A 12,961-nucleotide genomic window follows, 5' to 3' on the forward strand; every position below is an offset into this window, starting at 1 on the left:
GGAAAGACAATTCTACGCCAATATAAATACCCTAGAAACCCTAAACATCAAGGTACGCACAATTGACTCAACTCTGGCACTCTAGGGTTGTAAAGAAATCCTAACTTGACCTTCGGAGGGTTTTTGGCCGGCGCCACACTGGTGCTCTCTTTTAGGTCTTTTTGTTTTCTCTTTGCAGATGTTGTCTTAAATTGGAGAGTACTTGCGGCTTATTGGTGATTTTTTCGACTTCATCACATGTTATTAAGGTTAGCTTTGTTTTCTGATAGTGTAATGTTTGTTTTGGTAGCTAAAACGGTGAGTGTTTTTTCGAGGAAAAGCAAAGCTATTTCAAGTGGAGGGACCAAAACAAAACTTGAAGAGAGAGAGAGAGAGAGAGAGAGTGTGTGGGAGGTGGTGAGGGAAAGTTCGGGATGGAAGCGAAGAGAGCAGAGAGTTTTTCAGTTACTGGCTCTCTACATGATGGGAGAGAAATGGGTGGCTTGGCTAAGTATGTGTCTCTCTCCTAATTTTCTGATTCGCCTTCCCTAAAATTCCTAGATCGGTAGATCCTCCTTCTCATTCTCTTATTTTTAATCTCCTTTAAATCCCCTCCTCTATAGAATGATTAGATTTGTGTACATTTGATTACAAGTTCGTTAGTAGAAACTTTGGAGAATAGAATTTGTATTTTTTTTTTCTGAGTTCTAGAGCAGCTCACAATATAACTTACCTAAAGCTCAAAACGGCTAAAATCTTAATTATGTGGGCATGTTTTGTTCCTTTGGCTTCTTGGGGTTTGTAATTGATATTTAACATTGTATATATTATTAGCTTTTCATTTTGCTAGCAATTTGGGAACATAATAAGAAACTAAAAATTGATTATTGATTCGTTCATCATTTAGTCTTCTTATTTTATGATTTTCAGTATATATATATATATATATATATATATATATATATATATATATATATATATATATATATATATATATATATATAGTGTGCGTGTCTGTCATTGACAGACTATCAATGAATCAAATCTTGTTCGTAATTTGCTTTAATGAATTGATGGAGGATTTCATTGCTTGTTCGGGGGATGAAACAGCCTAATGATTATCTTGAGGGCATGGAGAACTGGAAAGAAAAAAAAAAAAAAAGTAATTAAAATTTACTATTTTGGTTGGGAAAGTAATAGGATTTAAAGCTGCTCACTCTTAGTGTTGTACAGTGGTTACTCATACCATCAGAGCACACTCTTGTAATTATTGCACTTGTACGATAGGCTCGTTTTGTTGAATAGGTTTGAGAGATACTTATATGATGATATGTGTTTGATTTTACATTTATGTAATTCAAGAAAGTGGTTTAGGTGGCCTCAAGATTTGTGGTTTGATTTGCATGGTGGAAAATTTGATACGCAAGTCTTAAACAGAACCACCATCTGGCATTCATTACCAACTTGAGTGGCTTTGTATTTATCTTCACATGATTGAGAGTTGAGTTATTTGCTTCAAAGTTGGCTATATAATATGCATATGGATGTTAGTGGACGCTAAATTGAAAAAAATTTCTAAGGCTTTGCTTACCCTTCCAAGTAGTTGCAAATCTATGTTTATTCTCTATGTGGTTGAATGCCTTGCTAACAATTTGCTTAAAATTTTATAAATTTTGGCTAACCATTTGTGGCAACACATCCTCTGGAGATAACAAAGGGGAATATAAATTATAGATATTGATAATCATCTTAGCCATTTTTCTTATTTGTTATTTTTGAATAATTCATCAATATTTTATAGGTTGTTTTATCTATTGAATACATGGTTGTTGATGCTTCTAATTGTATAGTTTATACTCAGGAATTTTCATTTTTCCTTGGAGGGAAATGCACTTAAGACCATTGAGCTGCTATATCATCTGGCACATGACTTGCAAGGAGAAGAATGAGGACTTGTCTGCTCTAGAAAATGGTATGCAGAGTAGCAACAATATTTCCTAGAGAGTGAATTTATAAATTATTGCTTCCTTGCTGGCATTTATCTGGTTTTTCATTAGACAATTTGTTATTGCTATAGGACTTTATGGCCCTGCTTGCATATGAAGGGCTGAATAAATTCCCAATGGTTCATTTGCTTAGCTTGTACTAGCAAATAGTTGCTGAAACTTTGAATTGGCAATTCTTAGTGGTGATATACATGCTAGCTGAATAGAAAAACCAAAAGATAATAATATATACGTCTTTGTTGAGCTTCCTCGAGCTATGAAACTGAAGCTCTGTATCTCTCCAAAGAACAATCACATAGACGACAAGTAAGTATTTGTAATTGATTATTCATTTCATTGTTCAACTTCTAGCTGCTGAGGTGAAGTTAAATTGGATGATACAACTGGATTCATTTGCCTATAAATTAATGTCTTTTATTTATGAGGATATATTAGTGTTTCATTTGCATATAGTAAAATTAATGTCTTTTATTTTTTGAGAATTAATGTCTCTTTTGATTTGATTAATGTAAATCTCTATGTACTTTAAAAATCAAATGATTTATATCTATGTTTTGTGATATAAATAGAATCTAGAATTATCTTAATCATTACTTTTTTTTCCACAGCAAATATGTGCTTTTCACGTGCTGCCCTAACTAATATTTTTGAAAAGCATAATAATTGGGGATGGACAACGGACATAAAGTAAAGTAAAAAACGCTTTAGAAAGACTTGGCCATGGATTTAATGTGCTTTATAGTAATTGTGCACTATAAAATACGAAAATATATGCGGGGTTCCAACCTTCAAGTTCCATGCATTTTGCTTCTCGAAAAAAAGAAAAAAAGTTCCATGCATTTAATTTTAATTTATTTTTCAAAAAAAAAAAAAAAAAAAGAGAAAAAGAAAAACCCATGATCTCGATGACTTGTGCATTTAGACTTTAGAGTGCGTTTGTCAACAATATAATTTTTACATATTTTTTGTGCATTTGTTTTGTTAAGTTTTTTAAAAGTATTTTTTTATCAACATTTAACAAATAAAAATAAATAATTTTTAGATAAAAATTGCATTATGAAAACTCTAACTTTGATGCCAAAAATTAATTATGCAGCAGATTAATCAATTCATTACAAATCAACCAATTTATGCATGCAATATAAATAAGAAATTACACCACGAGCAGGCAATATATATTTCCTTGTAAAAGCAATAAACATAAAAAATAATTAACATCGCTTACGTTGATGAAGTGGAAATCAATGGACAGATTTAAAGGAAAAGCCACTATGAGGATTCCTGACCCCAAGGTTTAATTCTCTAGAATAAAATTGAAGTTTATAATCTATAATAAACTCTTATTCTTAGACTTGACCCCATAGAAAACCTATTTGATGTTACCTCACAATTAGCTCTAAGCTACTTGGATTCTTCTTCTAAATTGATCCTTTCACAAACAACATTCATGACTCTTAAGGACCACCTTGCACTACAACAAAAGTGGGCTATGGTGACAAAATCTAGTGAGGATAAACAATTTCGTCACCAAATGATAAAATTTAGTGAGGAAAAGAAGAATTCGTCACCAAATATTATAAAAATTTTAAAATAAGTGACCAAATCTATATTTCGTCACCAAAGATGTACCAATTGGTGACGAAATATTTATCTTGTCACTATAAGTCATGAAAAAAAGTCAAACCTAGGGTGACGAAATATTCGCGTCACCAAAAACCTACCGGAGGTGACGAAATTTTAAATTCGTCACCCAATCTTAGGATGTAGGTGTTTTTAGTGACGAAATAAATTTTTGTCACCTATTGTTTAACCAAAGACTAACCAGAGGTGATGAAATTTCAAATTCATCATCCAATATTAAGATGAAGGTGTTTTTGGTGACGAAATAAGTGTTCGTCACCTATTGTTTACAAATAATTAAGGATGACCATGAGCAGGGTATACCAATATATACCCGGTCTGTTTGTCAATAGATATGCATACCTTACCCAAAGCCAATTTTTATAAAATTAGCAAATATGCTCAAAAACCACTAAAATGACCAATATATTCTCAAAATCTCTAAAATAAGCAAAATACTCATGAAACCTTTAAAATGACCAAAATATTTCTACAATCTCTAAAATCACCAATTATGCTAAAAACCCACTAAAATGACCAAAATATCTCAAAATGAACAAAATACCCACAAAATAACCTCAAAAATTACCAAAATATCCCCGAAATCACCAAATTTGCTCAAAAATCATTAAAAATTACCAAAATATGCCCTAAATCTAATAAATGACCGAAATCCTCTAATCCTAAAAAATGACCAAAGTACACACAAAGCCTAAAAAATGACCCCCGAAACCTAAAATTTGGCTGAAATACTCCCAACACAAAAAATTACCAAAATAACCCCTAAACCTAAAAAAATAACTGAAATAGCTCTGAAACCTAAAAACTGACCGAAATAGCCTTAATGCTTGAAAATTACCAAAATACCCCTAATCCTAAAACAATTCCCAAAATACCCTCCAAAACTTAAATAATGACTAAAAAATTACCAAAATACCCATTATTTAGGTCATTTTTTAGGTTTAGGGTGCATTTCGGCAATTTTAGAGGATTTTAGGAGTACTTTGGTTATTTGCAAGTTTTAGAGGCAATTTGGTATTTTGATTATTGGGTAATTGGGTGGGTTGGGGTTTATCCATAGTAATTTTGTTGAGTTAGGTTTGGGTTAGATTTAATTAGTTAAATGGATAATAAAGGCTAAATGCGTAAACTACACCCGATTGGCATGAAAATTGGCATGGATGTTAAGAACATATATAACATGTAATCCAACGGTTGGATCCTCAAAATGAGAATTCAATAATATGTTATTGGATGGTGTAACATTTTTTAGAGTTACAATAGGTGTATCTTGAACCTAGACCTATATTTCTCAATTCAATATGAATTTTGACAAATCTACCGTTAGATTACATTATCTTCATATATTTTTCATTCTTACAAAATTTAAAAGTGATCAAAGATTAATAGGCATGTCATCAATCAATTGTCTAAATTCAAGTTTTTGTAGTTTAAAATAACGCATAAAAGATGAGTTTATAGATCAAATGACAAATTACACCCGATTGGTATGAAAATTAGTATGCATGTTAAGAACATATAGAACATGTAATCCAACAGTTGGATTTTTAAAATATGAGTTCTATATTAAGTTATTGGGTGGTATAACATTTTTTAGAATTGCATTAGGTGTATCTTGAACCTAGCCCTATATTTCTTAATTCAATGTGAATTTTGACAAATCTACCGTTAGATTACATTATCTTCATATGTTTTTCATGCTTACAAAATGTAAAGGTGATCAAATATTAATACGCATGTCATCAATCAATTGTCTAAATTTAAGTTTTTGTAGTTTAAAATAACGCATAATAGATGAGTCTAAAGATCAAATGACAAATTACACCCGATTGGCATGAAAATTGGCATACATGTTAAGAACATATATAACATGGAATCCAACGGTTGGATTTTCAAAATATGAATTCAATAATATGTTATAGAGTGGTGTTACATTTTTTAGAGTTCCATTAGGTGTATCTTGAACCTAGCCCTATATTTCTTAATTTGATGTGAATTTTGACAAGTCTATTGTTAGATTACATTATCTTCATATTTTTTTCATGCTTACAAAATTTAAAGGCGATCAAAGATTAATAGGCATGTCATCAATCAATTGTCTAAATTTAAGTTTTTGTAGTTTAAAATAATGCATAAAAGATGAGTTTATAGATCAAATGGCAAATTACACCCGATTGGTACAAAACTTAGCATGCATGTTAAGAACATATAGAACATGTAATCCAACGGTTGGATTTTTAAAATATGAAGTCTATATTAAGTTATTGGGTGGTATAACATTTTTTAGAATTGCATTAGGTGTATCTTGAACCTAGTCCTATATTTCTTAATTCAATGTGAATTTTATCAAATGTACCGTTAGATTACATTATCTTCATATGTTTTTCATGCTTACAAAATTTAAAGGTGATCAAAGATTAATAGGCATGTCATCAATCAATTGTCTAAATTCAAGTTTTTGTAGTTTACAATAACGCATAAAAGATGAGTTTATAGATCAAATGGCAAATTACACCCGATTGGTATGAAAATTAGCATGCATGTTAAGAACATATAGAACATATAATTCAACGGTTGGATTTTTAAAATATGAATTCTATATTAAGTTATTGGGTGGTATAACATTTTTTAGAATTGCATTAGGTGTATCTTGAACCTAGCCCTATATTTCTTAATTCAATGTGAATTTTGACAAATCTATTGTTAGATTACATTATCTTCATATGTTTTTCATGCTTACAAAATTTAAAGGCGATCAAAGATTAATAGGCATGTCATCAATCAATTGTCTAAATTTAAGTTTTTGTAGTTTAAAATAATGCATAAAAGATGAGTTTATAGATCAAATGGCAAATTACACCCGATTGGTACGAAACTTAGCATGCATGTTAAGAACATATAGAACATGTAATCCAATGGTTGGATTTTTAAAATATGAAGTCTATATTAAGTTATTGGGTAGTATAACATTTTTTTAGAATTGCATTAGGTGTATCTTGAACCTAGTCCTATATTTCTTAATTCAATGTGAATTTTATCAAATGTACCGTTAGATTACATTATCTTCATATGTTTTTCATGCTTACAAAATTTAAAGGTGATCAAAGATTAATAGGCCTGTCATCAATCAATTGTCGAAATTCAAGTTTTTGTAGTTTAAAATAACGCATAAAAGATGCGTTTATAGATCAAATGGCAAATTACACCCGATTGGTATGAAAATTAGCATGCATGTTAAGAACATATAGAACATGTAATCCAACGGTTGGATTTTTAAAATATGAATTCTATATTAAGTTATTGGGTGGTATAACATTTTTTATAATTGCATTAGGTGTATATTGAACCTAGCCCTATATTTCTTAATTCAATGTGAATTTTGACAAATCTACCGTTAGATTACATTATCTTCGTATGTTTTTCATACTTACAAAATTTAAAGGTGATCAAATATTAATAGGCATGTCATCAATCAATTGTCTAAATTCAAATTTTTGTTATTTCAAATAACGCATAAAAGATGAGTTTAAAGATCAAATGTTAAATTACACTTGATTGGCCTGAAAATTGGCACGCATGTTAAAAACATATAAAACATGTAATCCAACGGTTGAATTTTCAAAATATGAATTCAATAATAAGTTATTGGGTGGTGTCACATTTTTTAGAGTTACATCAGATGTAATTTGAATTCAGCCCTATATTTCTTAATTTGATGTGGAATTTGACAAATCTTTTGTTAGACTATATTATCTTCATATATTTTTCGTGCTTACAAAATTTCAAGGTGATCAAAGATTAATGGGCATGTCATCAATCAATTGTCTAAATTCAAGTTTTTGCAGTTTACAATAATGCATAAAAGATGTGTTTAAATTGATTAACTTAATTAATTAAAACTACTATTTTTTTTTTCTAATCATAATTATCATAAGAAGAATAAAAACACTAAATCCAGTGAATATCAAAGCTAAATCATAATTATCAAGTAGTAGTGGTTATATAAATATAAATAAATAAATAAATATATATATATATATATATGTTTTTGAGAAGTTGTACGTAGTAAAATGTACACTTAACAAAAAAAAAAAAGTATTATAAGTTTATAACGTACAGTGTTGCAACTTGCAAGTAAAACAAAAACTAAAGGTTTAAAATAATATAAAACTTGTGTGGCTCCTATTCATCCTATATTAAAAACTAAAAAACAAATGCGTGACTCTCCTTAACTATTCGTGTATACAAATAGCACTGTTGCACTTGCAGCCTAGCAAAACAGTGAAGTGCCTACTAAAATTTTTGAAAAGACAGAAAAAAAAAAAGTGCGGTACTAAATTTTTTTGATTTCTTTTTGCACTGTGCCAAATTTTTGGCGCGTACTAAATTTTTTTTAGAACCCAAATTTTTTTCCATTATTTTTTATTTGTGTAAAACAAAACCCTATTACTTTTCCTCTTTCTCCTCTCCTCTCAGCCTCCCACAAAGACTGGTATGCTCTCTCTCTCTCTCTCTCTCTCATGAAAATTGATCAAGGGGATCTTGTGGTATTAACTATAACTCAAGAGTTTGAATCGTTGTACAAGACATTTGGTTACTTTGAATTCTCTATAGAGTTTGAATCGTTGAAATTTGATTGCCTATTGTGAAAAAAAGTTGTTTCTTTTGTTGAGTTTTGGGTGTAATAAATGTGAAGTTTTGATTTTGGTTGAGTTTCACCATATGGGTATTTGTGTTTTGTGTTTAATTGCTGAAAATTTGTTATCTTCTTATGTTTTTATGGGGTTTGGGTTTGCTAAATTTGATTGCATGCTATGGCCTTAGAATTTTAGAAGTGGTCAGTAATTTGGTTCAGTTTTTTCCAAAAGGCTTTATGTGGTTTTTGTTTGAAGGGTTTAGCCTCTTAAATAACTTGAATATATAATCATGAAGTTATTTGATTAAGTTTCAACAAAATGGGTGTTCTTGGTATTAAAATTTGAAAATTTAATGTTAAAATAAGGAGTTTATCAGACAAGGCTTGTGACTGCATTCTTACTTATACCCTCTACAGCTAATTTAGTGAAACAAAACCCCTTATAAATTAGCCAAAGACCTGTAACATTACATTTGTGCAATGTTTTCACTTCTGTATAATAAGCACTGTAATTTCGTATTTTTATCTTATTTTTTTTGATACATACATTCTATTCGATTTATGTAGATTAAAACAGGAGATGTACGGGTTTCGGCAAGCACATCACTCCATCTAGTCAGAAAGGACTGGTCTTTAGTAATTCGAATGCATGTGTTTAAAATGTTGCAGGTTTGTGTGCATATACCATTACTCTTTGCTTACTAGAGAAGTTTATTTATGCTATTTATTATATTATCTGTTGATCCAACCCATGTGTTTTAGAGAGAACACCTTTTTTTTTTAAACCAAGATGGCTAATGGTGTATCTATAGGAATGCTATGGGTTATGTGCTGTGGGGAATGAGATTATGAAGAAAAGGTTGGGTTTGGGTTCCAATTCTGAGATCAATCCCCTAACCTTGAAGTGGATTATAAGGTATGGGAATGAGAACAGAACAAAACAACAATAAATTGTCTATGGTGGTTAGTGAGAATTTTGTTTTGGTGTTTTTTAATTGGTTGAGGGCACGTTTAGATGTCATATTATGAAATTTAGAGGATCAATTGTGTTTTATCTAGAAATATATATATATATATATATAGAGGGTTGAAAATTTATTTTGGAAGTGTTATAGATTTTAATCGGGTCTATGTTCCTTTATCTTCAAACACACTGCCAAAAAATGAAGTTATAAATTTCATATAGTTTGATGTCAATCTGTTGGGATTTTGGAATAGAAACTAAAAAAAAAAAAATTGTGATGCTCTCCTCCTTTTGGGTGTAGTTGCCAAGTATTGATTAAATCTTTAAAGATTTTTTTTTTTTTTTTGATTATTTATGTAGGGTTAAGAGGCTGACCAAAATGATAGAGAAAGTTGCAACTGGGGGTCCTCTCTGGGGTTGTCAAAGTCTTTGAATTTTTAATAGGCTCAGGGGCAAATTCAAGAGTGGGCAAGAAGTTTTTTGGCCTCCTATCAGGGGAGATTGTGCTTGCTTCCCTAGATGGATCTAGTATGCTGATCATCTTAAGCCCTTGCGTTATATATTATAATATATTAGCATATATTTCTTTTATGAATGGCTATTTTTACTCTATCAGATAGCTTCCAATCCAAAAGTTCATAAATAGATGCATTATAAAATCTATGAAGTTAATGTGGGTTTTACTTCACCTTGCTTCCTATTTGATTACCACAAAATAGCAGTGGCACACATGATTTGTGTGGAAAGGGAATTTATTAATTTTATTTGTAACTGGAGGAAGTGGAAATAGGGGTGTTGAAGGTAGATTTGAGAAAAAAGGAGGATGACAGGCCATTTTATTTCAATTCTAGAGGATTTAAATGTGTGTTCTGGTTTTGTATCTCCTCTTATGGTTTACCTGAATTGAGTGGATAGTACTAGTTTTTGGCCCTTCTGTTCATGGCTTGTCATTGCTTTGATAGACTTCATTAAATATTCTTGTCGTACTTTAGTTCCTGGCTGGAACTATGTTCTCACTGTGTTGCCAAAAAATAGACTATTTTGAGTTTGGTTTGGGTTGGAACTTTGAAATCCATTTAGATTGGTATCCATTAAAACCAACCCATTTAATGGGCTTTGAAATTGAGCTCACCGCTTGGGATTTGCATAGAGCTGGACATGCCTTATTGCCTTCTTGTATATATTTCATTAGGTTTTTGTTAATAGTGGTGGTTGTGGTTTTTTGTTTAATGGTGGTGGTGGGTTTTTGTTTATGGTGGTGGCTGGTTTTGTGTAAGTGGTGGTGGTGGCTAGTTTTTTTTTTTTTTTTTTGAATAGTGCTAGTTGGATTTTTTATTCGTTGTGGTAATTGGGTTTGTGTTTATGATGGTGATTGGGTTTTTGTTTTGGATTTCACTTTATTTTTATTGTTTTAAATTGGGATTTTTCTGCATTCTTTATGATTTCTCTGTGGTTTGTAATGTGGGTTTGGTTTTTATTTGATGAGAATGTTGTGGGTCATCTTTCTTTGATAGTTTGGCTTCATATGATGTTACATTATGATTATTTTGTCAAGTTTTTTATTGGGTATTTCGAAGACATTTTCTACATTGTCTTACTAATAATAATCTTGTTATTGATGTAATTTCCTTTATATTTGTGCAGATATGGGATTGGTAGCAAAAAGATAGTTTTTGTGGGACAACTTGAATTCAAATAATTTTCTGTAAAGTTTGGAAGCCAAGACATCATTTGTATATAAATGGTTGTAATTACTTTGTGAACATTTTTATTGCATTTTTAGATTGTATAGATTTGGTTAGAAATGAATAGATTAATGTAATGGCAAGTAAATGTAAAGAATATTAATAAAAAAATAAAATTGGTAATGATAATTTTCGTCGCCATATTTGACTATAGTAGAAATTAATTCGTCACCTGATCTATTGAAATTAAAAAAAAAAAAAAAAAAAAACAATTGGTGAAACAAAACTTTGTCACGAAATCTATTGAAATTGGAAAAAAAAATATATTTGGTGACGAAATATTCTGTCACTGAAAATAAGGTTTAGTGACGAAAATATTAGGTGACGAAAGCTTTCGTCACCTATCATTTTTTATTGGTGACGAAAAAATTTCGTCACCTATCATTTTTTTATTGGTGATGAAACATTTTCGTCACCAATACATTTTGTGACGGAGCTTAGGTGACGAATGTTGTTTCGTCACCAAATGTATTCAGTGACGAAATAAGGACATATTGTGACGAAATGTTTCGTCACCATAGTTCACTTTTGTTGTAGTATTGAAGATGTGATTTCTACAGCAACACCAGGATGACTTTGTAGCTTTTGCTCTAATCCGCGTCATGGTAGCAACAGCACCATCTTGATAATCTTCTTTGTTGTCTGAATTCGCGTGTTGCTGATATTTAGACTTAGGTTTTCTTTATTGAAGTATACGTAACACGACGACTTTGAACCTATAAATAAGGTTGTGCATAATTGGCACTTATATAATTTTGCATATAGAGCACAATTTATGATGCAACAACTATCTTATATATATATAATTCACTTCATATTCAGGTTTTCTAATTCTCGTTTGAGTGAGCTATAATCAAGAAGTGTCGAGACCTTTCATTTCAATCGAGCAAGGCACGATTGAAGTCTGACAAAATCTATGCTTCAATTAATCAAGACTCGATTGAAGGGCAATCATAATTACAGATTTTTTCTTCCTTTGAATTTCTTTTGGAAACTTATAAATCTAGAACTTACGAAGACTTATGACTCAATTAAGCTATAATGTCAAGAAATTTGCCAACCTAAAGCCTAACCCATCCAACTAACACATCCAAATGGACATTTAATGGTATTTGTCTGGCATGTGGCAGGACTATAAACTTTTAGGGATTCCAATTGGTATTTGTTTTGTTTGAACTTTGAGTAGCTTACAATTGGAGTGAACGTCCGAAGTTGAACAAAAAAATACAATATAAAAAAAGCATGTAAATGTTTAAGATTTGGGTTATATATAGCAGACATAATTTTTTTTTTCACAATAATTGTATAATTATTAAATCCATAAATTGACATTAATTCTCACGAATCTTCTATAAGTTATGTTAATGGGTGCCTATTAATAAACTGATATATAGTATTTTAGGTGTTGTTCCTTAGATTTTCATTTTAAGATTCTGTTATGTAGCAACTTAATTAAAAAATACACTTTCATCCTATGAAAAAAAAGCTACACGGTAGAATCGTAAAATGAGAACTTAAAGAACTAGAGCCGGTTGAATGGTGGAGCAAAAAATGCAGTCACCTAAGGCTCTAAGTAAAAAAAAGGCCCCCAAATTTTAACTAATAGGATTATTTAAAATCAATAAATAAAATAATATTTTTTTACCATATGAAAAACAAACAAAAAATAGAGAAAAATGCAACGTCCACAATATTTTTTACAACACTTTTATGACTAATGCTAAGTAGTACGTTGTTACAGCTTGTTATTGATGGCAAAAAAATAATTATAGTGATAATTTCAAATAGAAAACAAAAAGCAACTTAAAACTTAGGATTTGTTGTAAAAAATATTGTGAATGTTGCACTTCTAAAAAACAAAATAATAATAATAATAATAAGAGTTTAGCTAGCAAACTTTTACTAGTTCTCATTTAAGTCTACTACTAATACCACTCTTTCACTTACTAAAATCAATTTACCACATCAACAAGTATGAAAAATTTTGTCA

At 30.4% G+C, this 12,961-nt stretch overlaps 2 long non-coding RNA genes across 5 annotated transcripts; both read left to right on the plus strand.

The window, feature by feature from the left end:
• The first annotated feature begins 242 nt into the window (after positions 1-242).
• Positions 243-12,192, plus strand: LOC142636934 (uncharacterized). Of its 4 annotated transcripts, none has more exons than XR_012844433.1 (3): positions 260-544; positions 1,841-2,291; positions 11,794-12,192. It is a non-coding gene; the product is annotated as an uncharacterized LOC142636934 (long non-coding RNA). The 4 variants fall into 4 exon arrangements; XR_012844435.1 differs by lacking the exon at positions 11,794-12,192 and having other exon boundaries at positions 328-544; positions 1,841-1,951; positions 2,057-2,437; XR_012844432.1 differs by lacking the exon at positions 11,794-12,192 and having other exon boundaries at positions 243-544; positions 1,841-2,437.
• LOC142633615 (uncharacterized) lies at positions 8,016-9,740 on the plus strand. Its single transcript, XR_012843942.1, has 3 exons — positions 8,016-8,118; positions 8,830-8,931; positions 9,587-9,740. It is a non-coding gene; the product is annotated as an uncharacterized LOC142633615 (long non-coding RNA).
• Positions 12,193-12,961: the final 769 nt, after the last annotated feature.

Source organism: Castanea sativa, chromosome 5, assembly GCF_040712315.1.
Source record: "Castanea sativa cultivar Marrone di Chiusa Pesio chromosome 5, ASM4071231v1".
Taxonomy (NCBI): Eukaryota; Viridiplantae; Streptophyta; class Magnoliopsida; order Fagales; family Fagaceae; genus Castanea; species Castanea sativa.